This window comes from Malaya genurostris, chromosome 2, assembly GCF_030247185.1.
Source record: "Malaya genurostris strain Urasoe2022 chromosome 2, Malgen_1.1, whole genome shotgun sequence".
Taxonomy (NCBI): Eukaryota; Metazoa; Arthropoda; class Insecta; order Diptera; family Culicidae; genus Malaya; species Malaya genurostris.
Window position 1 is genome coordinate 34172744 of NC_080571.1, and position 27830 is coordinate 34200573.

Consider the following 27830-nt stretch of genomic DNA (forward strand, 5'->3'; position numbering starts at 1 on the left):
TTCGACTTCATCACTTTTTGAAGCATTTCAAATCGGATGGCAATTCGCAAATAATATTATAAAGAATTTAAAATTTAATAGTGATGTTAAATAATTATTCGAATATTTTAAATTGGAATGCTCGATCTTTGAAATCGAGTGAAGATGAATTTTATAATTTTCTCAAAGTTCAAAAAATCCATATTGCCATTGTGACAGAAACTTTTCTTAAACCAAATGTCAAATTGAACAGCAATCCACATTATGTGGTTCATCGATTTGACAGGTTTACTGGAATGGGTGGTGGAGTTGCCATTTTTGTCCAACGGCAAATTAAACATCGAATTTTACCTTCTTTCAATACTAAAAATATTGAAAGCTTGGGAATCGAAGTTAAAACCATTCATGGAATTTATTTCATCGCCGGAGCATATATTCCATTCCAATGCACCGGCGAACAATTAAATTTCTTTAAAGGCGATTTGTAAAAGCTCACAAGATATCGATCGAAATTTTTCGTAATAGGGGACTTAAATGCTAAGCATGTCCAATGGAAAGTAGGCAAAATAACAGTAATGGTAAAATACTTCATAATCAACTCTCAGCTGATTACTTCACAGTTCTTCATCCCAGTAATTAGACTTTGTTCTCTTCCGTGAAAAACCCGTCTACAATTGATCTGGTTCTAACAGATGAAAGTAACATTTGTAGTGAACCGATTACACATGCTGACTTTTACGTAGATCATCTTCCAGTAACATTCACACTTTCCAACGAAGCTTTAATTAATCCAATTAGTTCTATATTCAACTATCATAGAGCTAATTGGTTGGATTACAAATCTCACATTGAAAATCATGTGGATCATGAAACTATTTTAGAAAATTCTGCGGACATCGACACTGCAATTGATAATTTGAATCATTACATTATCTTTCAGTTCCCAAAGCTCAAAATAAATTAAACTCTCCTATCATCGATGACAATCTTCAACTGCTCATTCGGTTGAAGAATGTTCGTCGACGACAATATCAACGTTCTCGTGATCCTGCTATGAAAAACATAGTTAAGGATTTACAAAAAGAAATTAAACATAGATTTACTCTTTTGCGAAAAGAAAATTTCGCTAAAGAAGTTGAACAAATTAAACTATATTCTAAACCTTACTTGAAACTTTCTAAGGTTCTTAAGAAACCTCAGAAACCAATTCCTGTTCTCAAGGAAAAAAAATCAAATACTTCTTACGAATGGCGAAAAAGCTCAAAAACTTACTCAGCAGTGTTCACAATTTTAATTTGAACGTTGTGAGTCTTATTGAAAATGAAGTCTCACTGAAATATGATCATATTTCAACCCAAGTGTTATCACACGATGATATTATTGAGACGAATTTTGATGAAATTAAATCAATTATTAGGAAACTTAAAAACATGAAGGCTTCTGGTAATTTTTAATATTCTTATTAAAAATCTTCCCGATGTTGCCTCGAGACTCCTGGTTAAAATTATCAAGTGTTTTTCATTAGCTTACTTCCCAAAAAGATGGAAAAACGCTAAAGTAATTCCTATCCTCAAACCTGAAAAAACCAGCAGAAACATCAAGTTATCGCCCAATTAGCTTACTTTCTTCTGTCAATAAACTTTTTGAAAAAAATATCTTGTTGAGAACGATGTCTCATATAAATGAGAATTCAATTTTTTTACCAGAGCAGTTTGGATTTCGCCATGAACATTCAACTACTCCTCAACTTGTCAGAGTAACGAACATGATAAAATCAAATAAATCTTCTGGGTTATCCACTGGACTTGCTCTTCTAGACATAGAAAAAGCATTTGACAGTGTTTGGCACAAAGGTTTAATAGCAAAAATGTCTGATTTCCAGTTTCTTTTTATTCAACAATATAATATATTTTTAGGCACACTGCTTAAGCTCTAAGATGCCAAGGGTATTTTCTAATCTTAATTAACGACTAACTTAAAACTAGAATAGTATCATTAGATTATGTCGTCTTAGATTTTTTAGAATCCATTGTATGTTGCATGGGTCTTCCAGATGGCGCTATCTATGGCCGATTCCTTTCGGTTCGTGTGGGTCCGCGGGAAACACCCCCAGGCTACGAAGGCCCGGCGGGTGGCCCGCATGCTGGTCATCGACTGGAGCGTAGAACCGTAGACGGTGATGGTGATGTTACGGAAGAGAATGAAAAAAAAAAGTAAATATTGTGGAAACCGAGGTAAATAGGGGGTATGGAAACAAAATGTCTGAAAACTACAAAGATCTAATTAGTTGCCATCGAGATGGTGAAGAGACGGAGAAAGGGGGAACGAATAGTTAGTGACAAAAAAAAAAGATCTTGTTAGTTCCAATGAAGATGGTGGACAGGGACGGGGATCGAGAGAATCGGGCGGATATTAGTGTCGAACCTGTAGGTGGAGATTATACTTTCTGAGCGAGGTATATCAGATTACACTTGGATATTAATGTGTTTAAGGTACTGATATATGAGAAACATATATGAACTATCCCGACTCGCCATCACATCTCGGACCGGAACCTCAGGTGGTCTACCTCGGGCCCTAAGGGATTCCAGTAGCTTCGACCTGGCGTCGCGATACTCTACGCACGACCACACGACATGCTCGATGTCCTGATAACCGTCGCCACAGGTGCAGAGACCGCTCTCCGTGAGCCCAATACGCCGGAGATGTGCGTTGAATGTGTAGTGGTTTGACATGAGTCGAGACATCACACGAATGAAATCGCGACTCACGTTCATCCCCCTGAACCAAGGTTTCGTCGATATTTTGGGAACAATGGAGTATAGCCATCTTCCCAGTTCGTCATTGCTCCATGAAGTTTGCCAACTTTCGAGTGTCCTCTGACGAGAAATGCTAAAAAATTCATTGAAGCAGATTGGTCTTTCATAAATTTCACCTTCTAATGCACCCACCTTAGCCAATGAGTCTGCCTTTTCATTTCCCGGAATGGAACAATGCGAAGGGACCCAGACTAAGGATATTAAATAAGACCGACCAGATAAAGTTCTCAAGTGTTCCCGTATTTTCCCCAAGAAATATGGGGGATACTTTCCTGGCTTCATTGCCCGGAGAGCTTCTATTGAACTTAGACTGTCCGTGACAATAAAGTAGTGGTCTTTGGGCAAGGTTTCAATGATCTCGAGGGTGTACTGAATAGCAGCTAATTCTGCGACGTAGACTGAAGCCGGATCACTGAGTTTGTACGAAGCGGTGATGTTTTTATTGAAGATACCAAAGCCTGTGGATCCGTTGAGATTTGACCCATCAGAGTAAAACATCCTTTCACAGTCAACTGCTCTGAATTTATAATAAAAAATATTAGGGATCACTTGAGGGCGTACGTGATCCGGAATCCCACGAATCTCTTCTCTCATGGATGTGTCGAAAAACACAGTAGAATCAGAAGTATCCAAGAAATGAGCACGGTTGGAAACAAACGAAGAAGGATTAATATTCTGAGCCATGTAATCAAAATACAAGGACATAAAACGGGTCTGAGAATTGAGCTCGACAAGCCTTTCGAAGTTTTCAATCACCGTCGGATTCAAGACATTGCATCGAATCAGCAATCGATATGAGAGATTCCAGAACCGGTTTTTCAGTGGAAGAACGCCCGCCAGCACTTCGAGACTCATCGTATGAGTCGACTGCATGCAACCCAAGGCTATACGCAAGCAACGATACTGAATTCTTTCCAGCTTGATGAAATGGGTGTTCGCCGCGGATCGGAAGCAAAAGCATCCGTATTCCATCACGGACAATATCGTTGTTTGGTACAGCCTGATCAAGTCTCCTGGGTGAGCACCCCACCAAGTTCCGGTTATTGTGCGAAGAAAATTAATTCTCTGCTGGCATTTTTGTTTCAGATACCTAATTTGACATCCCCACGTGCCTTTGGAGTCGAACCAGACCCCGAGATATTTAAATGTGAAGGCCTGAGCTATGGTTTCACCCCTTAGTTGAAGCTGTAATTGTGCTGGTTCTCGCTTCCTTGAAAATACAACCAGCTCAGTTTTCTCCGTAGAGAACTCGATACCCATTTGAAGAGCCCATGTCGACAAGTTGTCGAGGGTATCTTGTAATGGTCCTTGGAGATCGGCAGCTTTGGGTCCTATAATGGACACAACGCTGTCGTCGGCAAGTTGTCTTAGCGTGCAAGATGTGTTTATACATTTGTCGATGTCGTTTACGTAAAAATTGTATAAAAGGGGGCTTAAACATGAGCCCTGAGGAAGACCCATGTAACTGAATCGTATTGTCGACAAATCATTCTGCGCAAAATGCATATGTTTCTCGGACAATAGATTATACAAAAAGTTATTCAAAACTGGTGAAAGACCATGCTTATGCAACTTCTCAGATAGGATATGTATTGAAACTGAGTCGAAAGCCCCCTTGATATCTAGGAAGACTGATGCCATTTGTTCTTTACGGGCAAATGCCATTTGAATTTCGGTTGAGAGCAACGCAAGACAATCGTTCGTTCCTTTGCCCCGGCGAAAACCAAATTGTGTATCTGAAAGCAAGCCATTGGTCTCGACCCAATTGTCTAGGCGGAAGAGAATCATTTTTCCAAACAATTTCCGGATACAGGAAAGCATAGCAATCGGCCGATACGAATTGTGGTCGGAGGCAGGTTTCTCTGGTTTTTTAATGGCGATAACCCTCACTTGTCTCCAGTCATGAGGGACAATATTACCATCAAGAAACTTGTTGAATAGATTCAACAAGCGCCTTTTGGCAGGGTCAGGCAGATTTTTCAACAAGTTGAATTTGATTCTGTCTAGCCCCGGGGCTTTATTGTTACACGACAAGAGTGCAAGAGAAAACTCTACCATCGAAAACGGTGTTTCGTTTGTATTCGCTGTCGCGACGCGGGAGATCTTCTGGTCCGGAACAGAGTCGGGACACACTTTTTTAGCGAAATCGAATATCCAGCGGTTAGAATATTCCTCGCTTTCGTTCGTGGTGTTTCGATTGCGCATTCGTCGGGCTGTGTTCCAAAGAGTGCTCATCGATGTTTCTTTTGTTAATCCGTCAACGAAACGGCGCCAGTATCCGCGTTTCTTTGCTTTAATTAGGTTCTTCATTTGCATGTCTAACGCCGCGTAATTCCGATAATTATCAGGTGTTCCGTTTTTTCTAAAAATGATATACGCTGCAGATTTTTTAGCGTTTAACTCTGAGCACTCTTTGTCCCACCACGGGTTGGAAGGACGGATGTTAGTTTTCGCGCCCGGTACACGTTTCGTCTGAACTTGAATCGCGGTTCCGAGAATCAAGCCAGCCAAAAACGTGTACTCTTCCTCCGGAGGAAGTTCTTGTGTTGATTCTATTTTCTCAGATATAGAGTTTGCATATCTTTTCCAATCAATATTTCGTGTGAGGTCATACAAAACATTGATTGTCTTCGATGGTCTTAATCCGGTGGCAATTGAGATGACGATAGGCAAGTGATCGCTACCGTGGGGATCAGGGATTACCTTCCACGTGCAATCCAACCGTAGCGATGTCGAGCAAATGGAAAGATCCAGCGCACTTGGTCTTGCTGGTGGTGCAGGAATCCGTGTCATTTCTCCCGTATTTAAAATTGTCATATTGAAGTTATCGCAAAGGTCATAGATCAGAGTTGATCTGTTGTCATCCTGAAGACAGCCCCATCCCGTACCATGAGAGTTGAAGTCTCCTAAAACTAACGTAGGTGTAGGAAGGAGCTCCATGATGTCACAAAGCCGTTGGTGCCCAATCGAAGCTCTTGGGGGAATGTATACGGAAGCAATGCAAAGGTCCTTGCCTTTCATTGTGATTTGACATGCAATAACTTCAACACCTGGTATCGAAGGGAGGTTTATCCGGTAGAAGGGATAGCACTTTTTGATCCCTAAAAGTACTCCTCCGTAGGGGTTTTCTCGATCCAAGCGGATTATATTAAAATCATGGAAGGTAATTGGTATTTCAGAAGTTTGCCATGTTTCGCATAAGGCAAATGCGTCACACTCCAAGATGTTTATTAATACTTTGAAGGGGTCTATTTTCGGTATGATACTTCTACAGTTCCACTGTAAAACAGTGATCGGATCCATTACCTCGTTCAATAAATCAGCCATCGAAGGATACAATCGCTGAAATGAGGGGCCATTTTGCAGTTGACTGCTTCAGAAATGTTTTGACTGTGGGTATAAAACTCATCATAAGCTGTTTCAGGGGGTCGGAAATATTGAAAGTTGTGAAAATCCAGTCCACAATATCCGAGAATTTTATGAATCCAGCACTCGGTCGATTTTCTGGTTGGTTTTCTGGGACACTTGGGGATTTTGATAACCCAGGAAGTGCCGGGAATTCCTTTTTAGATCTGAGTTTCTCAAGATCAGGAGCTGTTTGCTTTGGTTTTTTCATTTTACCAGCACTTCCCATTGCTGTTACTTTTGGGGGACCCTCAGAAGATACCTTCGAACCCTTGCTAGGGAGCTTGTGAGAGGAAATATTTATCCTCTTCCTATAGCTGTGAGGGACTGCCGAAGATGTACCTTCTTGGGGATCGTCAGAATCACACTCGTCAGTTGACAAGCAAGCGTAAAGGTTTCCGGTGAGTTTAGGTGGCGTAGCACTCTTGAGCATTTCTGCAAAAGACCGTTTGGAACGAGACTGGAGAGACTGTTTCAATTTATCTCCTCGCAGTTTGTACGCAGGGCATGCCGCGAGGTCATGATGGTCCTCTCTACAGTAGAGGCACTTTTCGATGCTCTTCCCGCAAGAGCCATCCGCGTGAGCCCCTCCACAGTTAGCACAACGATACTTATTACCACAATGAGAGGCTGTATGCCCCAATTGTTTGCAATTGGAGCAATTCATGACCCGCGGCACATAGAGACGAACAGGCAGACGAACCCGGTCCAGGAGAACGTAGTTGGGTAATGCCGAGCCGGCGAAGGTCACTCGATAAGAGTCTGATTGGGGATAGGATTTTGTACCATCCCCGGCGATCGACACTGAATGCAGCCGTTTGCAATCCAGTATCTTTACATTCTTAAGTACGGGGTCTTTGAAACCGCCGGCCCCGTACTTAAGAAGATCTTCGCATGTCAGGCTCGCATCTGTGACTACGCCGTCTATTTCTACTTCGCGGGCTGGCACGTAGACACAATACTCCCGCGCAAAAAGATCACTTTGAACGATCTCGTTAGCCTGCTTTGAGCTGGTTAACAAGACCCTAAGCTTCCCTGGGCGTACTTTATCAATACGTGTAATAGTAGAGTATCGTGAAGTCAATTCGTGAGATATTTTTATAAGGTTAAATTTGTTGTTGTTCTTGGTCCGGAAATAGACCACACAGGAACCGGTCGAAAGCAAAGGATCATCGGGATACTTCTTTACCCTCGGAATCTTATTGTCAGCTGAAGGGGTAGGGACAAGTGGGGGTGGTTTTGGATCTGTCTCCATTTTTTCATCCGGAGGGGGGGGGAACCATTATTATTACACGGAGCTATCTCCGCACAGATTTGATTATGTATGGTGTAAGTGAAATAATCAGAGGATAGCAACAAAATACAAACAATACTTAGCTTGTTCGGCTGCAAAAACAAACGGCCACCAAGACCTGATCTTGGTCGATTGCCTCTTCAATAGATGCCTAAAACTCCGTGAGGAAAAAAGCACAATCACAATTGTCTATCTATGGCTGTGTGACGGTGAAAAAACCTCCACGAAGAAAAAGCACAAATCACGATATCTAACTCGGTGCAAAAAAAACTCAACTCACTCGCACACCCGAGTGTCCGATCACAATCGACACTGCGAAAACAAAAGAACGACCTTGAAAGCGGATTAATGCGGACTGTACTGGACTGGATTAAAGCGAATACACATCCGATCGCGTCGACAGATACGGTGGGAATGATTTCCAGTTTCCTATTTATTTGATCAAAATGATTCAAAATTATTTAACTGATCGTACTCTTCAGGTTAGCTATCAGAATTGTGAATCTGAATTGCTACCCGTACGAGCCGGTGTTCCGCAGGGTTCGAGCGTAGCTCCAATCTTGTATAATATTTTCACTTCTGATCTTCCGAATCTACCTGTTGGTTGTCAGAAATCGCTATTCTGTGACGACACAAGTCTGTTAGCCACAGGTAGAAATCTAAGAGTGATCTGCAGTCGTCTACAAAGAAGTTTAAATATTTTCAGTGATTATCTGTCAAAATGGAAAATTAAACCAAATGCAGCAAAAACGCAATTAATTATCTTTCCTCATAAGCCAAGAGCTTCTTTTCTTAAACCAAACAATAATCACATTGTCAAATTTAATGGCTTGGAATTGACATGGTCTGATCAAGCTAAATACTTAGGTTTAATGTATGACAAAAAATTTACTTTCAAGGATCACATTGAAGGAATCCAGGCAAAGTGTAATAAATATATTAAATGTTTATATCCTCTTATAAACAGAAATTCTTGGCTCTGTCTAAAAAACAAATTGTTAATTTATAAACAAATTTTCAGACCAGCCATGCTTTATGCAGTACCAATTTGGTCAAGTTGTTGTTCAACCAGGAAGAAAACGTTCCGAAGGATTCAGAATAAAATTCGGAAAATGATTTTGAAGCGTCCTCCCTGGTTTAGTACAAATGAGTTACACAGACTCACAAATATAGAACCATTAGATGTAATGTCACATAATATTATAAGCAAATTCCGACAAAAATCGATGCAATCTTCAATTGAATCGATTCGCTCTCTGTATTAGTTAGTAAGTTAGTATATAAGTTCCTTTTCCCCATTACACAATACAAGTAGGTTTAGAATTTTCCCTACACAAAAATCTCAGAATTGCGGAAGCAAATAATGTCCTCATGGTAATAACCAAATCATATATATATATATATATATATATATATATATATATATATATATATATATATATATATATATATATATATATATATGTATATATATATATATATATATATATATATATATATATATATATATATATATATATATATATATATATATATATATATATATATATATATATATATATATATATATATATATATATATATATATATATATATATATATATATATAATAGGGCTGAAAAGTCACCACTTGTGGCTGAACACCCAATTTAAATCTTGATAATTTAATTTTAAGTCATATTACAATAAATAGTTATTTAAAAAAAAACATAAATTGCTGACCATATTTACGATGATATGGAGATAAAAATATGTTGCTACGTCAAATAGAACAAACTATATTCACGATGAAGTTTTACCCACTCTTGTACATAAGGAAATATGAAAAGGTGCGCCATAGTAAAGTAAAACATATTTAAGCCCTTTTCTACTGGTAATTTCTGGAACCACTTTCTAGTGTTTAAATGACTATTTTTCAAATGTGACCAAAATTCAACTACACCTCAGAATATCCAAGTTCATGAATAGATCGGATTTGTATCCTAAGAAAAATATAGTAATTCCGATCCTATATCCTCGTTTTCACTATGTAAATCGATTACCGCATCCAACTCCGTTCCTCGCGCTCACCGGATCGAAGCGACCAGTTGCTTTTGTTTTGATTCGAATATCGACGAACGACGCGTCCTTGTCAGCACTCGGAAAATGGTTGGCCGAAAAGCTCCCGCTCAGGATATAATCGACAAGTTCATTTTCTCGTCGAGCTTCCATTTTCTGTTTCTCTCACTCTCTTCCATGGTTTCGTGTCGCCTCAACGAGTGCGAAGCTTCCAGCCGGGAATTCCAGTCGGGTGCCGACTGGAAGCGGTTCGTGTACGAAAAACCATTCGCCAGCCACTTGTTATCACCGTTTCGTGAGGATATTCAAAGGTGTTTCCCATTCAGTAGGTACGGTCGTGAATTTTGACGAGCCGCCAGTCTGTCTAGCGTGGAACCGTGACCGTGGAGGCTTCAGTTGGCCAGAATCCGCGTCGCTGTAAGGACACAAACCGTACTCAGCTCCCGTTTCGACGAGATGCCGCTTAGTTCGTTTCCTTGTTTGTCTCTTCTTCCTTCGATCAGTAGTAGTAGCAGAGGCAGCAGATGGTGGCTGTCGAATTAGACTAGAATTTTCAGCAGTCGAAGTCGTCGATGAGCGGGTTAATGGGGAAGGTACTTTTGTTGAGTTGAATATCCCGCGCGCGAATTGTCATAGTTGAAAGAGTTCATCAGCGGTAGTTCCACAGCCCCACGATGGACCTCGTCGGAGGCTGGGGCTGATCGGTGACTGCAGCTGTGACTGTGTGTGTGTGTGTGCGTGCTGAGGCATCCGTACACTTTTTCGGTTTGAGATGTGAAGACCTGTGCAAGTGCGACGGGCCATGGACCGTTCTAATAAATTGTTATGTAATGGGGTGGGCAAAGTGTGGGTGGAACAAGATTGGGTGTGTGTTAAGCAGAAGAAGTTACTCGTGCCGGAATTAGATTAGTTTAGATTGGTCCAATCGATGTGAATGGGGCCGCGATAAAAATAGTAAAGTTTTTGCAGTGCCAAGAGATTGATGACACACACAGCGCGAACAGTTACCCTTTAACCGTCATCGTCCTGGTAGGTGCGAAACGGAAAATCGATGTCACGGAGGTTGGTCGGTTCCCCCCCAATTCCCCGATAGACAGGCAGTGTAGTAACGAAGGGTGGTAGTAAGAAGAAAAAGAAACAGAAAATGATCGCATCAGCATAAAGGTGCGTGAGTTTTTAAAATCAATAAACTTCGGTCGTACGGTGGTCTGTCATACTTTTATTGTTGGATGCTGGGTGGCAGCCATCATCCCAACCCTGGCAATAAAGTGCTTGTCAATAACATCAAGCTTTTTGAATAAGTAACAAAAATTGCACGTGAAAAACGCAAAGTGTTTTTCAGTAAAGATTTATGGTTAGCCACCCCAAAACGGCAAAACGCCGAACTTGAAGCAGCATCGTAGTAAGCCAGTTAGCAACAAAAAATAATAAAAAAAAAACAGCTCGTTCTCACCGGAAACAAAAAAAAAACCCGAAAGTACGTGCTTCTGTTATTATTTATGTGTCGTGGTGGCGGTAGAAGAATCCGGCTCAACCAGCCGAGCCTCGGACTAGACGGGGAACTGGATGGATATTTTTTGCTCAATCAAAGCTCGAGGAAAAAAAAGTGCCAGGAATAATCACGACGAGCAAGTGATGTCCTGAAGATGATTGCGCAAGGATCTGTTGAAACAGTGCGAAGCGAAACCTTGGCAAGTTAAAGTGAAGAAAAATTACCTCCCAAATAGAGAGAGAAAAAAAGTTGAACCTGTGCGAAAAAAAAAACCAAGTGCTCAAGAAGCTAATGAAATACGGTGCTATTCCGTGGAAGGGGGTGAAAGTGGCGCATCCTGGTGTCAGTGGTGTCCAAACGACCGGTGAAAAATAGTGTCAGCAGATAAAAGAAAAAAGACGAACGCGGAGCCCGTTTGTTGCTGATGGTGTTTGTTCTGCATTTATACGACGAGGTAAACAATATACTTTCCATTTTTCAAGTTTTTACTGTGCTGTTGGTTTTTCCAAGCAGCAGTGGGAATGTTGCCTATGTTTTTTTTTTCATTCTGGTTGTCGGAGGGGTGAACTGTTGTAGGTCACTGGCGCCTCAAATAGCCGATGGCTAGCAGCCTCATTCCATTGTTTTGGGGATGATTTATTCCGGGGATTGTTTTTTTGTTGTTTTGTTTCGGTTGAATTTGACATTCCCTCCGTTGAACCGGGCTTGGAAGTGACGTTTTCTTTGCGGACAATTTACTGGACAAACAAAAGCAAATTTCTGCATGCTTCCGGGCACTACTTGGAAATAATATTTTTCAGTTCAGTTGCTGTGAATGTCGTGGTATTTGAAGTTCTATTATCAGAATTTAAAACTCATTTTCTTTAATCAGGAAAATGCTTTTTTAAGAGTGGCATCTTATTTCAAGTGCAATATTTTCACTGTTTAAGCAATACTCTTTCAAAGTAACAATCAAATTTATATTTGAAATTTAAGGAAGAATTTTCCAAGTTTACAATTAAACCCTATAATTATCTTTCATTTCACGAAAGTTTCATTCAATATCACTAATTGGAACATATAAAATTACCTTAAACTCTTTATTGTCATGCAATTTTAGCTCTGATTTTGTATAATCTTAGTATTATCAGCCGTGTTTGAATTGAGTCACTGTCTTTGACAGAATATATTTTGTTCCCTTCAAAATTTTACTGAACTCGTCGCAAGTTTACTTGGAGAAAATTATATATGACTTATGCTGTCAAGCATTGCATATTTTTCCATAAATACGTTTATTTCATAAGATAATATATTTTTTCGCCGTAGGATTCACCATACACAGTACTTTAAACTTAATATATTTCGAATACAATCAAAACGGCTTGTGTTTAATAATACTAGCTACTGATTACTACTATTTTCCTTAAATATCATATTAGTATTTCGTAATTCATTAGTTAATCTGCTTAGAAACAATGTTGTGCTAATATCAAAAATGCAACTAACGCCAATGATCATCGTTCGCTTCCCGTCGCTCTTGTTGGATAATCGCTCTGATATTCGGACTTGTCCGTATATTCGGGTGCGAACGAAGCCGACGCTGCTTCGATGCTCGCACGAAGATCTATTCCTTGCAGTTGTTATTCGCATGGAAAATACCCCCGAATGACTTAACATGAATATGGAACGAATATTCATGCAGTGATCATCGTCAAAACCTAATTCGCGATGATCGTTCAAGCTGTCTTTGAAACAAGCAAATTGAGACGTTTTCCTTTGGGTTAGTACCATAGTCTTATGTGTGTGTGTGATGAACCATATCTCAGCACTGCCCCATTGCTGGTACCTCACGAGATATGATGAATTTATTAGATGAAGAGTGCTTCACGAAGAATGGAATCCAACGATCATCGCAGTGACGCTATTCGAACCAATTCGAAGAGTAAAGTAAACGAATGACAATCGAATGTATAAAACGAACATGCACGATGTATACCAGCAGCGCAGAATGCATTAGTAGATTCGGGTGCTCTGTGATTATTGCTTATTCATTTTCACCCTTTCTCTCCTTCGTGCAGTGAATAGTTCAACGTTGTTCGAGACGGGCATGAGTATAGACAGGATAATCGCATCGAGGATGGGTGAATGAATTAATTACACGAATAATATGTATAACATTGCTTAGAAACACTTTGTTTAAACGATGAGTTGCTTAAACTTCCAAAAAGCGTCTTTTGATGAGATTTTTTGAATTCAATTCTGTCCAACTCAGGAACATTATTGTTACAAGACAGGAGTGCTACAGAAAATTCCATCGTTGAACGAGGGCTATCAATGGAACCATTATTTGGAGGAGATTCCATAGCAAAGTAAAATATTCATCGATTCGAAAGCAGTGCATTGAAATAATTTATTTTAAATAAGGTCGGTAGGGGAAAGGGGGGCGAAGCAGGGTATGCTTGATATCGCTTCTGTTTTATGATCTCGGCTACCAAAAAAAAATTGGAATTTCGTTTTAAACACTCCTGAACTTTGCCGTGGGTTTCGGTCAGTTTTTTTGTTAGTATTATTTTTATAGTACGAGTCTTTTGTTTTGGTGCGTCGTTAAAATCGTTCGAAATTTTCAATCGCACGTGAGTTATCTCGATCCATATTGAACAATAAAAGTTTCGAAGTATTTCATAGTGCTCTCTTTTGAGTTTCTATAACGTATTATGTTTTTCGTTTCCGAGCATTATTGTATTTGCTACGAGTCGAAAAGAAAAATGTTTTCCGGGAGCAAAGCGAAGTATTGAATCGTGTAACCTTACTTTGCCCGAGTGAGTGCAAACTATGGTACATCTTACTGATACAATTTAGAATTTTTTTTTTTTTTTTTGTTTCAATTATAGAGGCTTTAACATCTTAGGTCATTCGCCTCTTCGGACCAGAAAATCTTTCTGACCCTATGTGCGGGGTTGGGAATCGAACCCAGGCGGGCTGCGTGAAAGGCATCGACTATCCCATCACGCTATACCCGTCCCCAAATTTAGAATTTAATTTTCATTGTATTCGGCGTAACTGATTTTTTCTCGATAGAATGGTACGCAAAACTTATTTTTCTACTCCGTGTGATTTCTGAACTTATCCATTGTTGGCGAAATATTGACTTCATTAATATTCATAAATGTTTCTCAATGTTAATTATCATGAAACTTTATTAAGTACCCCATTTTCCCCTTCATATTTTTTTGCAAATCGCTCTGAACAATTACTTCTTGTAACGAATTCCTAGTATAAAACTAGTTTTCAGTTTATTAGTCACTATAGACAGTGCAACTTTTTATATGCAATAAACATCTAATTTAAATAGTGAAAACAATCATCAAACCAAAATGTTCCCGCATTGCTCTCCCTTCGGTGTTCGTTGATTATCGTTGCTTGATTTGTTCGCTTCCACAGATCGCCTGCCACATAAAGTATTCTTCTTGGCAAATTATTCGAACCAGGCGTAACTTACCGACAAAAAACTCTGGGGCGGGGATCTGTCTGGTGTTCGGTTCAATGTACGTCTCGCCGTCCATTACGATGCATTTCGGCTGCACCAATAACTCGTGATACAGCTTCCTGGCGCGAAATTTAGTCGTCGTCTGGATCTATAAGAACTGTTTTACCACATTGAACACGGTCAAATTATCGATTCCCTATTGTTTCAAGATCCGATTTTGGAACTGACCTGGATTTTTTACAACCGCGCACATGTTTTTGTCGAAGTACTTGTTTCTTAAAAGCGATTTCGATACCCACTTGACTGGTTTTGTCCAAAGTTTCATCAAATTCTCCATCTAATAATAATCTTTACACTCGGTTTCCCGAAAAGTAAGCATTTATATACAATGCTGGAATCACGATTGACAGTTTCATGTAATACAAATAGGTGATTTCATAGCGAATTTGTGTCATCTCTAAAGGGCTATATTTCCATATCTATATATTTAATATGCCTTTACATTGATATTTAGAACAAAAATTATTCAGAACAAAAGTGATATTTAGAACAAAAATTGATATTTAAAACAATAATTCCGGTTCCGGAAGTAAGATAAAAAAATATGCATAAAAAATGTGAAAATAATGCACCAAAAATGTGAAAATAATGTCAATCGCTGTTCTAAGAGATGGAAAGTCTCAAGATGCCTAAAGAATAGCCCAATTTTCATTCGGATCAAACCCCTGGTTCCGGTGGTAGGGTGCTCAGTATAAAAATGTCAATTTCTGGAATACTTTGCTCATAAGCTACCTCTTTATATTGGTTAGTGAATTTATCTAGCTAGCAGACTATGAGAGTCTGTAACCAAATAAACCATTGATAGTCATTTTTTCCAAAATTCAAATCGTCACAGAGAATCGTAAAGAAATTTGTAGGTCATATTAGTGTATGGTTGAATGAACCGAATATCTCTATACCGATATCCAGCTTCCGGAAATACCGACAATAGTAAATACTGTCCCAGAAAGTATGGACGCACTTTGATTTCGCTGTAAATAATTCACAAGTGTTAGATATTCAAATTTAATTCGATATACTGATAATATTAGACTACAACAACAGAATATTTTTCTCAACATTTGCTACTTAGCCATTGTAGACTAGCTGTCGCACCTTCTTGCAAACGTTTCTCATTACATTCCGTACAGACTTCTTGGCGACAAGTTTTGACACTTTTTCCAATCTTTTTCGAACTGTTGAATGGTTTCGGATGTCGGGACATGTTTGATAAGATGTGCCTTCGTTAATGCCCAAAATTACTCAATTGGTCGAAGTTGTGGGCAATTTGGTGGATTCATGTCTTTTGGGACGAAAGTGACATTTTTGGTAGTACACCATTCTACCGTTGATTTAAAGTAGTGGCAAGAAGCAAGATCTAACCAGAAGACAACAGGATCCTTGTGGCTTCGAATAATGGGTAGAAGTCGTTTTTGTAAACATTCCTTGATGTATATTTCGCTGTTCATTGAAGCAGTGGTGATGAAGGGTTTCGAAATCTTGCCGCAGCTACAAATTGCTTGCCAGACTATAGCTTTTTTACCAAATTTTCCGACTTTAATCGAACCCTCGGCCTGATCGATGCTTCTTGTTTCGGACTACGTTTTGGTTGTTTCTGCTTCTTATAGATTCAAACGTTCTTTAGCACGAAGAACGGTTGACTTCGAAGTGCCCACTTTTTTGGCCATCTCCCGAACTGAAACCTTTTTATTTTGCTCGAACGCCTTCAGTATACATTTATCCAACTGAGGGTTAGCAGGACCTTTTCTTCGACCCGTTTTTGGTTTATCCTCACCGAATTTCCTGATTGCATTTCGCACGGCTTTTTCACTTACTCCTTCCATTTTTGCTATCTTTCTCAGTGACAGTCCGCGTTCTGTGCACCGTTTGTACACCATTTTTCGACGTTGTTCTGCTGAAGGTCCACTTATTTCGAAACAAACTAATGAAAACGAATAAACAACTGCACAAGTGGCTAGAGATGAGTGTAAACAACAGGACGCAGCCATAAAAATGGACAGAATCTGAACCATTGCGGAATGGTAGCGGTTTTTGGTTGCGTCCATACTTTCTGGGACAGTCTTTAGTACATGTTGAAAGTTGGAGAAATGGTAACATTCGTTTATTTTTTCGGAATCCAAAGCATTTTACAAGGATCTCATGAGATTTTACTTGATGTACAATGTACCAAAATAAATGTGCATTTTTAAAATGATCTTGTTGACTGCAGTCCTACGTCAATCTCGCGGTTATGTCTCTAACATTACCTACTACAAGTTTAAAATAAATTCCCAAAATAGGATTTAAAAATGCCCATCACACTAGCTGACCTCCTTAAAGTCATTCGTCTCGTTATTCGTAATCTAATGTTCTATAACGGTAATTTTGCGCATAAGAACGATCATCACAAACTAAACATACTTTTCGGATGCAACAGATTGCCGATTGCCAAGGATTGCCAGTAAGATTCGACAGGTATCCTGTGTCGCTATTCTTATTATTAGGTTAATAAAACATGAAAACCGATTGCTATCACACCGAGCAAAAAGAGATTTTCAAAACGTACTGCAGTAAAAATAAAACAAACCGAACCTAACACGCTACCTTTTCTTGGTAGCATAAACCAAAGAAAGCCCATATAACAGGATGTCAAATTCACACTTCACCACTTTATCATCTTGTTTCCATTTTTCTCTTCATAAGCAAAAACGAGCTCAAATATTTCTTTTCCCAAGTACCGGCCGTTTAATCCCAACTGTCGTCCAAACAACATCAATCAGTTCCCGAATGATGTTCAAGTGGGCCCGAAATCCTTGCTGTGTTCATCCAAAAAAAAAAAAAAGAACAACACTCACACTCGAACAAAGAGAACCACTTGTCAGCACGACGACAACTTTTCAAATAAGCGCAAATATCTTGTGACTTCCCGTCCTTCGTCCTTCGTCTTTCATCTCACGTCTTTGGTCAGCCTAGCCAGAACACCTCTGGGGCAGTACGAACATTTTCACTTTTCTTCTTTTCAACCTACCTACTTTGAACGCATTTCCGTTTTTGGGGCATAGTAAATAAAATGGGGAGCCATGTAGAGCCTGTTTCGTCCGTCCGTCCGTCCGTCCGGCCGCCTACCGCATAACTGCCGGTCAAGAATTTCATTCCCGAAACCGTCCCCACCACCGCCACCGAGCGAGATATGTAAACATCGTAAAGAAGTCGGACGGTAGCTTTTCTTCGGGATCATTTCGACACGTACGAAATTTGGGTCACTTTAGTCGCCGGATTCAACGGCGGGCAAACACGACGATAACGACAATGCAATATCCATATTTTTTGCCATAATCATTCTGTCGGATCGGAGCAAGAAGGATTTTCCGCTCCTTTGATACGGTAAAGTATTGTTGGTAAGGACAAATACACAACGGTGCGGTACGACGACCTTCTTCTGGGGCGCACACACACCGATGGATAACCTGCATGAGGTTGTTTCGAGTCAGGAAACAGGAAATTCCCATTTGGACAGTGTCCCATATTTCTTTTTTTTTTTAAAGGAATGACGGATCTAGGGCGCTTTGGACAAGTGTTGCCCGAAAGTATTGGAATGTTACTTATTTGGTAATACGGAATGCGGAAGCCGGAAATGAAACCCCCAGCGCATTGTCTTACTTTCACATAACCGTTTTGAGTGGGATTGTTTTCTGAGTATTAAATTGTTTTCTTTATTTGACAGCTATTGTTTGCACCATAGAAGTGTAGGCGTTTGGTCCCAACTCGCACTGTGATAAGTTACTGAATTTTGGGTTTTCTTCAATTAACACACCTACGTAGTAGGAAATTGTAAGGGTAAATGCTTCATAAATTAGTGATACTACAGTGCTTGTTAATAAAAGACAGTCATACTTTGAACGGGACTTGCGAAGAGCGAATTGAATCGGAGCACAATTCATAAAGTACTTCATTTTATGAGCCTAAAGCGAAGCTTCTTTCGTTTAAATTTACGGACCTATAACCGGTGCTAAATGTGGTGCCGAATGTTGCGTACTTGGAACTGGTTCCTAAGCCGCACAAAATGTAACTCGCGAACCCATAAACAAGGCAGCCCTCTAAGTCTAACATCCGCAGTCTACAGACATACATAATCAAGCGCATCCCACAAACAGGACCATAAAATGTCAGCCGCAACCGCAACCGGAAAGAAACAATAAATACGACTTACTCACGAATCAATTTACTCCTTCGGTTCTAATCCCCTTGGCAGAAATTCCGAGTGCGGAATTCGGAAGCATTCTTCCGCTCGCATAATTGGAACACTCACACACATAATCATCTCCCCCTTCCCCCAAACACCGATGCTTTTGCGAACTGAAACGAAACCCGGATTCCCCCCCAAAATTCGCAAAACTCAGCCCGAGCTCAGAATCAAACGTTTCACCACTCTTCTCCTTCCTCGGGCATCATCAGGTCATAAAATTCTGCCATCGTAAACAAGAGAGGTTTTCCCGCTTCGCGGTTTTGGAACTACTGCTTCTATTTCGGGGTGGAAAGCCACCATTCAATTTGGCACTGTATCATTCCGGAGGTGCGAAAAGTATTTCCCGGGAAGCAAATAATTTTAACCCTGCTTTGCCATCGGCTCACTGATCGGCTCGGTTCGGTTCGCTCGGTAGACCGCACACACCCTCACATGGCTGTAATTGCTACTGTAACTTTTTTTTTCGCCCCGTAAATATTAACAGAAAACTGCGTCCCCCCCCCCCCCCCCCCCCCCATGGGGCATGAAACGAGTAATAGAAAATGAAAAATACGATCGGAAAAAGGCTCGGTAGCAGATTAGACTGGGGATCGTTATCCAGTTTCTAATTCGTACGGGTCAAGTGGAAAACTTTAGTGCGCGATAACCGAGTATCAATATTTATGGGGCAGCATTAAACAATGTGCTGCTCAGACACGTTAAATTTATCACAGCAAAAAAAAAGGCAAAAGTTTCTCTATCGAACAATATGAGATGTGTTCTAGCATAAATCATCCACACACAGCGAGCGAAAGAGCAAGAGAGCAAGTTTCTACTTAATGGGAACGATTCCGAACCTATCGGATCTCACAGACAGATGTTTATCGGAAAAGTTAATGGTTTGTACGCCACATCAGTTTAATACTTGTGTTAGCATGTTAGCAAGTTCTACCAAATTGATGGGCTTGAGTTTTAAGCTTAAGCGTTTTTACGGCGGAAATCACCTCAGCCACTGCTCAAATTTTATGGTGCGATAAGACGTTTATTTCCCGAAGGTGCGGGCGCGGTAGGTTGAAGTTTACCATAATTGTTTGCTAACAAAGGTATCAAATTTATTTTGAATGTTTTGCAAAGTCACTGGATCGAACAGAGATTATGACGATAACAGTAACAAAGAAAGATTGCCTCGCGGAAGATAATGTTTCGTGATGAATAAGTCTCGTGAACAAGACAGAAAAGTGGTCTTCTTGCATGAACAAATTTAATTTATTGTCAATAAAATTGAAGCGTTGCTCGAAACGCAAGTCGAGAAAGTGAAAAGAAATCTATTAAACAATACTAGTAGTTCAAGGTATATACAATTCCTTCAGCTATGCGTAAAATTTACTGTTGAGAACAATAGTTAGCATGGTATCTAACTTTTAATTTTCTATGGCACCTAGAGTATTTTGCCGTCGAATTGTGAGAACAAGACTCTCTTATCCGAAAGCATCCGAGAATAATGTTCGAAAATGTATGATGAATTGTTTCATGGTACCCGGAATGGCGTATGCGTCTTATGTCATTTTTTATTGAAAAAACTCGGGAAGTGTTCCCTCCCTGCTCCACGATTGTTTCTGGGAGATTTCAATTCGCACGGAATGATGTGGGGTTCCGTTTACAATGATAGCAGATCATCTCTAATATATAATATTTGCGACAATTTTAGAATGACGGTACTAAATATGGGTAGCATGACACGGATCCCAAGATCCAAGTGCATTAGATCTATCTCTTTGCTCGACTTCAATTCTACTAGATTGCACCTGGAAAGTATTTCCTGATTTATACGGTAGCGATCATTTACCAATCATCATCTCAATTAGCAGTAAGAAAGGAATTGCTAATTCAGTTGATATTCCATATGATTTGACAAAAAATATTGACTGGATTAAATACCAAAGTAATATTTCAAGTGTCTTTAACTTCAATGGAAGAGCTTCCCCTATTTGTAGAATATGACTTCCTCGTTTGTGAGGATTCTGGAGGCCGCAGAACAAGCCCAAACCCTTGGTGGGACAAAGAGTGCTCAGATGCTAAGCACGCGTAACAAAATGCTTTACAGACGTTTTTAAAACGAGGAGGAGGAACTCCTCAGAATTTTGAAAAATTCTTAACTTTAGAAACCCAGTACAAGAGCATACTTCGGGCCAATAAATGTAGCTATTGGAGACATTTTGCCGAAGGTTTGTCAAGAGAAACCTCAATGAGCACTCTTTGGAACACATCCAGACGAATAAGGAATCGTAACGTAGAAAATGAGAGTGAGGAATACTCGAACCGATGGATATTTGATTTTGTGAGGAAAGTTTGTCCAGATTCTGTTCCTACGCATAGCATTATTAGGGAGTCTTCTCCAAACAATGGTACCATTGATAGCCCCTTTGCAATGATGGAATTTTCCATAGCACCCATGTCGTGTAACAATAACGCTCCTGGGTTGGACAGAATTAAATTCAACTTGGTGAATAATCTGCACGACCTCGCAAAAAGACGTTTGTTGAAATTGTTCAACAAGTTTCTTGAGCAAAATATTGTTCCACCTGACTGAAGTCAAGTGAAAGTTATCGGCATTCAAAAGCCGGGGAAACCTGCTTTCAATCACAGCTCTTGTAGACCCATTGCAATGTTGTCCTTCATCAGAAAATTGTTCGATAAATTATTCTACGACGTTTCGACACTTGGGTCGAGACGAACGGTTTGTTGTCAGATACTCAGTTTGACTTCCGTAGAAATAAAGGAACGAATGATTGTCTTGCATTACTTTCGTCTGACATCCAAATTGCCTTCGCTCAAAAACGACAAATGGCATCTGTATTTTTAGACATTGAAGGGGCATTTGATTCAGTTTCCATTGATGTTCTTTCAGACAAGCTCTTCCAACATGGACTCCCAGCGGTTATAAATAATTATTTGCACAACCTTTTGTCAAAGAAGTGCATGTATTTTTTACATGAGGATTTGGCAACAATCAGAATTAGCTACATGGGTCTCCCGCAAGGCTCATGCCTCAGTCCGCTCCTGTATAATTTCTATGTAAACGACATGGACAGCTGTCTCGTAACCCCATGTACACTAAGACAGTTGGCAGATGATGGCGTGGTTACAGTTACTGGACCCAAAGCTGATCTGCAAAAACCATTGCAAGATACCTTAGATAAATTGTCCGTTTGGGCTGTTCATCTGGGTATCGAATTCTCTGCGGAGAATACAGAACTGGTCGTCTTTTCAAGAAAGCATCATCCCGCGCAGCTTCAGCTTCATATAATGGGAGAAATGATCCAACAGGTTTTGACTTTCAAATACCTTGGGGTGTGGTTTGATTCCAAATGCACGCTGAGAGGACACATTAGGTTTCTGATAACAAAATGCCAACAAAGAGTAAATTTTCTTCGAACAATAACAGGATCTTGGTGGGGTGCTCATCCGGAAGATCTAATAAAATTGTATCAGACAACGATACTTTTTAGTGATGGAATATGGATGCGTTTGCTTTCGTTCCGCTGCAAACTCTCATATTATCAAACTGGAGCGAATTCAGTATCGTCGTTTGCGAATTGCTTTAGGATGCATGCATTCGACACATACCTACAATGAGTCTTAAAGTTCTGGCGGGAGTTCTTCCATTGCAGGATCGTTTTTGCGAGCTTTCGTCGCGACTGCTAATAAGATGTGAGATACTGAATCCCCTGGTTATTAATAACTTTGAAAGGCTAGTTGAGCTTCAATCTCTAACAAGATTCATGATAGTAAAAATTAACCATATGTAACAGGAAATCAACCCTTCAGGATATATTCCTATCCGTGTCAGCCTCTTAAATGTCCCTGACTCAACTTTATTTTTCGACACATCCATGCAGCGCGAAGGGCGTGGAATCCCGGAACACCTACGCTCGTTGGAAATCCCAAAAATATTCACAAGTAAGTTCAGGCATATTGACTCTGAGAAAATATTTAACACGGACGGATCACGGATTGAAGAGGCTACTGGGTTTGGTATATTCAACAATAATGTTTCGGCTTCATTTAGACTTCAAGAACCTGCATCTATTTATATAGCAGAGTTAGCAGCAGTTCATTATAGTTTGAGTGTAATCGTCACATTATCTCCCAGTCATTATTTTCTCTTCACAGATAGTCTGAGCGCAATTGAAGCCATTCGCTCAAACGCTGCTGGCAAAAATGAACCGTTTTTCTTGGGCAAAATAAAACAGTGCCTGAACGACATATTGAATAATAATTATCAAATCACAATAGTTTGGGTCCCGGCTCATTGCTCCATTCCAAGCCATGAAAGAGCCGATAGTTTTGCCAAACGTGGTGCTATTGAGGGTGAAATTTATGAGCGACCGATTGCTTTCAACGAATTCTATAGTGCGACTCGCCAAAGAACACTTGACAGCTGGCAAGTTTCTTGAGATTGAGATGATCTGGGTCGGTGGATGTACTCAATTATTCCTAAAATATCGACAAATTCTTGGTTCAGCGGGTTTGGATGTGAGTAGGGATTTCATTCAGATGATGTCCAGACTCATGTCCGATCACTACACGTTAGATGCACATCTCCTTCGAATTGAACTTTCCGAAACTAATCATTGTGCTTGTGGCGAAGGCTATCGCGATATTGATCATGTCGTTTGGACATGCGTGGAGTATCGTGATGTCAGATCTCAACTAATAAATTCCTTGCGTACCCAAGGTAGACTATCCAATGTCCCAGTTCGAGACATTCTTGCTTGTCGTGACCTTTTTTACATGAAACTTCTTTATCATTTCATAAAGACAATTGAAGTTTCAATTAAATAATTGACCCTTTTGAGGGTTAGTTCTGACTCCTACTGCGTGCATTAGTTCATCCAATAGCAAAATTTTAATAAAAATGTTGTGCTGATAAAAACAAACTCAAAATAGATTACGAAATCAACAACAAAATGTATAAAAATTTCAGCTTATTTTATAATGTATAGCAGTTAATCGTTTGGTTCAAATAATGTTCTTAAGTAGATTTAATAATAAATAACGAAATACCTAATCTGATATTTAAAATATAAGATGAATATGTTTTATTAAACTCAAATCGTTGTTACTATATTGGTATTATATTAGGATAAGAATTCTATTTAAAAGTGATGCTACGGCGAAGAAAAACATGTGAATTGCCTTAAGAAATAAACGTATTTATGGAAAAAAAATAGTTCGTTTGTGATGTGATCTTGTACAACTTAATTCGTTTTTTTTTTCACTGCAGTCAATCTCAAACGAACGAACACTCTCGCGTTTTTCTCGCGCAAAACGGAACTTTTAACGACTTTTTTGTAGTTGAACCCATGGTATGAAAGTAGGGTTGATAACCTTGTTAAAATTGTTCAAATGAAATATTCTTCGCTGTCATGCTATATGATAACGTACAAAAATACTTGCACAAAATTTTTATTTATATGAGATAGAAAAATAACTGTTTTCCAGTTTTTTCTCATATTATATAAAAAAGTACAAGCTATCAAATTCAATCGAAATTTTTTTTTCGGATTGCCCCATTTTTAGAAACCGTTATTTAAAAAAGGTGTATTTTATTGTTAAAATCTTTCATAACTATTGAACCGCTTCGAGCATTTCTTAGCTAAAACAAGAAAACCGCACAATTTGAAAACTTTACATAAAAACCGCATAACTTGGGAAAAAAACGCGGAACTTTCGAAACGCGTAGGAAAATCGCATAGCAAATTGCGCAAAAATGACTTCGGTGTATTTTTTTTTTTTTCAATAGTATAATATATATTTTCAGGCACACTGCTTAAGCTCTAAGATGCCAGGGGTATTTCCTAATCTTAATTAACGACTAACTTAAAACTAGAATAGTATCATTAGATTATGTCGTCTAGAATTTTTGGAAAAAGCTTTTAGCTGGCGTTCGGCAGTGGTCGGTGAATTGAATATTGCATGACTTCCAGTTGGTGCTATCTATGGCCGCTTCCTTTCAGTTCGTGTGGGTCCGCGGGAAACACCCCCAGGCTACGAAGGCCAGGCGGGTGGCCCGCATGCTGGTCATCGACTGGAGCGTAGGACCGTAGGCGGTAATGGTGATGTTACGAAGAGATGAAAAAATAAAAAAAGTAAATATTGTGGAAACCGAGGTAAATAGGGGGTATGGAAACAAAATGTCTGAAAACTACAGAGATCTAATTAGTTGCCATCGAGATGGTGAAGAGACGGGGGAAGGGGGAACGAAAAGTTAGTGACAAAAAAAGATCTTGTTAGTTCCAATGAAGATGGTGGACAGGGACGGTGATCGAGAGAATCGGGCGGATGTTAGTGTCGAACCTGTAGGTGGAGATTATACTTTCTGAGCGAGGTATAACAGATTACACTTGGATATTAATGTGTTTGAGGTACTGGTATATAAGAAGCATATAAGAGATATCCCGACTAGCCAACACATCTCGGACCGGAACTTCAGGTGGTCTACCTCGGGCCCTTAGGGAGTCCTTTAATAAAGACCTGGCGTCACGATACTCCGTACACGTCCATACGACATGCTCGATGTCCTGATAACCGTCACCACAAGCGCAGAGACCGCTCTCCACGACTCCAATACGCCGGAGGTGCGCGTTGAAGGTGTAATGGTTTGACATGAGCCGAGACATCACACGAATGAAGTCACGACTCACGTTCATCCCCCTGAACCAAGGTTTCGTCGATACCCTAGGGATAATGGAATGCAGCCATCGTCCCAGTTCGCCATTGCTCCATGAAGTTTGCCAACTTTCGAGAGTTTTCTGACGAGAGATACTGAAAAATTCATTGAAGCAGATTGGTCTTTCATAAATATCACCTTCTAATGCGCCCACCTTAGCCAATGAGTCTGCCTTTTCATTGCCCGGAATGGAACAATGCGAAGGGACCCAGACTAACGATATTAAATAAGACCGTTCATATAAAGTTCTCAAATGTTCCCGTATTTTCCCCAGGAAATATGGGGGATACTTTCCTGACTTCATTGCCCGGAGAGCTTCTATTGAGCTTAGACTGTCCGTGACAATGAAGTAATGGTCTTTGGGCAAGGTTTCAATGATCTCGAGGGTGTACTGAATAGCAGCTAATTCTGCGACGTAGACTGAAGCCGGATCACTGAGTTTGTACGAAGCGGTGATGTTCTGATTGAAGATTCCGAAGCCTGTGGACCTGTTGATGTTTGATCCGTCAGTGTAAAACATCTTTTCACAGTTGACTGTTCTAAATTTATTATAAAAAATATTTGGGGCCACTTGAGGGCGCACGTGGTCCGGAATTCCACGAATTTCTTCTCTCATGGATGTGTCGAAAAACACAGTAGAATTAGTAGTATCCAAGAAATGAGCACGGTTGGAAACAAACGAAGAAGGATTAATATTCTGAGCCATGTAATCAAAATACAAGGACATAAAACGGGTCTGAGAATTGAGCTCGACAAGCCTTTCGAAGTTTTCAATCACCATCGGATTTAAGATATCGCATCGGATTAGCAATCGATATGAGAGATCCCAGAATCGGTTTTTCAACGGTAAGACGCCCGCGAGCACTTCGAGACTCATCGTATGAGTCGACTGCATGCAACCTAAGGCAATACGCAAACAACGATACTGAATTCTTTCCAGTTTAATGAAATGGGTGTTCGCGGCAGATCGGAAGCAGAAGCATCCATATTCCATTACGGACAATATCGTTGTTTGGTACAGCCTGATCAGGTCTCCTGGGTTTGCACCCCACCAAGTTCCGGTTATTGTGCGAAGAAAATTGATTCTCTGCTGGCATTTTTGTTTCAGATATCTAATGTGACATCCCCAGGTGCCTTTGGAGTCGAACCAGACCCCGAGATATTTAAATGTGAAGACCTGAGCTATGGTTCCACCCCCTAGTTGAAGCTGTAGTTGTGCTGGTTCTCGCTTTCTTGAAAATACGACCAGCTCAGTTTTCTCCGTAGAGAACTCGATACCCATTTGAAGAGCCCATGTCGACAAGTTGTCGAGGGTATCTTGTAATGGTCCTTGGAGATCGGCAGCTTTGGGTCCTATAATGGACACAACGCTGTCGTCGGCAAGTTGTCTTAGCGTGCAAGATGTGTTGATACATTCATCAATGTTGTTTACGTAAAAGTTATATAAAAGGGGGCTTAAGCATGAGCCCTGAGGAAGACCCATGTAACTGAATCGTATTGTCGACAAATCACCATGTGCAAAATACATGTGTTTCTCGGACAATAGATTATGTAAAAAGGTATTCAAAACCGGCGAAAGACCATGCTGGTGCAGCTTCTTAGATAGGATATTTATAGAAACTGAATCAAAAGCCCCCTTGATATCTAGAAATACTGATGCCATTTGTTCTTTACGAGCAAATGCCATTTGAATTTCGGTTGAGAGCAACGCAAGACAATCGTTCGTTCCTTTACCCCTGCGGAAGCCGAATTGTGTATCTGAAAGTAAACCATTAGTCTCGACCCAATTGTCTAGACGGAAGAGAATCATTTTTTCGAACAACTTCCGGATACAGGAAAGCATAGCAATCGGCCGATACGAATTGTGATCGGAGGCTGGTTTCCCAGGTTTTTGAATGGCGATAACTCTCACTTGTCTCCAGTCGTGTGGAACAATATTACCCTCGAGGAACTTGTTAAACAAATTCAGCAAGCGCCTTTTGGCAGAGTCAGGAAGCTTTTTCAACAAGTTGAATTTAATTCTGTCTAACCCCGGGGCCTTATTGTTACACGACAAGAGCGCAAGTGAGAACTCTACCATCGAAAACGGTGTTTCGTTTGTATTCGAAGTCGCGGCGCGGGATATCTTCTGTTCCGGAACAGAATCAGGACATACTTTTTTAGCGAAATCGAATATCCAGCGGTTAGAATATTCCTCGCTTTCGTTCGTTGTGTTTTGGTTGCGCATTCGTCGGGCTGTGTTCCAAAGAGTGCTCATCGATGTTTCTTTTGTTAATCCGTCAACAAACCGTCGCCAGTAACCTAGTTTCTTTGCTTTAAC

General features: G+C 40.1%; 1 protein-coding gene across 3 annotated transcripts in view; it reads left to right on the forward strand.

The window, feature by feature from the left end:
• The first annotated feature begins 9880 nt into the window (after positions 1 to 9880).
• LOC131432793 (dopamine D2-like receptor) overlaps positions 9881 to 27830 on the forward strand; it is a 763103-nt gene continuing 745153 nt past the window's right edge. For all 3 annotated transcript variants that reach the window (XM_058599309.1, XM_058599310.1, XM_058599311.1), the window contains exon 1: positions 9881 to 11501. The gene's annotated coding sequence lies outside the window, so the exon portion shown is untranslated. The remainder of the gene's footprint in view (positions 11502 to 27830) is intronic.